This window comes from Ursus maritimus, unplaced genomic scaffold (assembly GCF_017311325.1).
Source record: "Ursus maritimus isolate PB19 unplaced genomic scaffold, ASM1731132v1 scaffold_33, whole genome shotgun sequence".
NCBI lineage: Eukaryota > Metazoa > Chordata > Mammalia > Carnivora > Ursidae > Ursus > Ursus maritimus.
The window spans coordinates 17781970-17782300 of NW_024425897.1; the positions used below are offsets into that span (position 1 = coordinate 17781970).

Here is a 331-nt window from a genome sequence, read left to right on the forward strand (position 1 = left end):
GGAATGCGGCCTGCGGCCTGCCAGGTCTCCCAGGTTTTCACGAGATGCTGGAAATTTAGATTAGCAACTTGTGTTTGATTTAGGGTTATACCTAGAGATGTCTAAGCACCCTGTGTTTCAGATTTAGTTGGTAGACAAATCTTAGATTTCCATCTGTGCCCCTTTCCTAATTAGCTAGAAAGGGAAGAGTAAGGAAAGGTCTTAGGTATGCCGCTGTGCGGGTTCACAGCTGATCACCTCAGACTTCATTAGCTCTTTCTTCAGATCTTTTTTGAGAATTTGATGAGCTTTTTTTTTTTTAAGAGCTTCTATTTAAGTCCCCCCCCCCCCC

The 331-nt window shown here is 43.8% G+C and overlaps 1 protein-coding gene across 2 annotated transcripts in view; it reads left to right on the plus strand.

Moving 5' to 3' along the window:
* The window catches only part of MED13L (mediator complex subunit 13L), a 294657-nt gene that overhangs the window by 263522 nt on the left and 30804 nt on the right, over positions 1-331 (plus strand). The gene's annotated exons all lie outside the window — the stretch shown is intronic.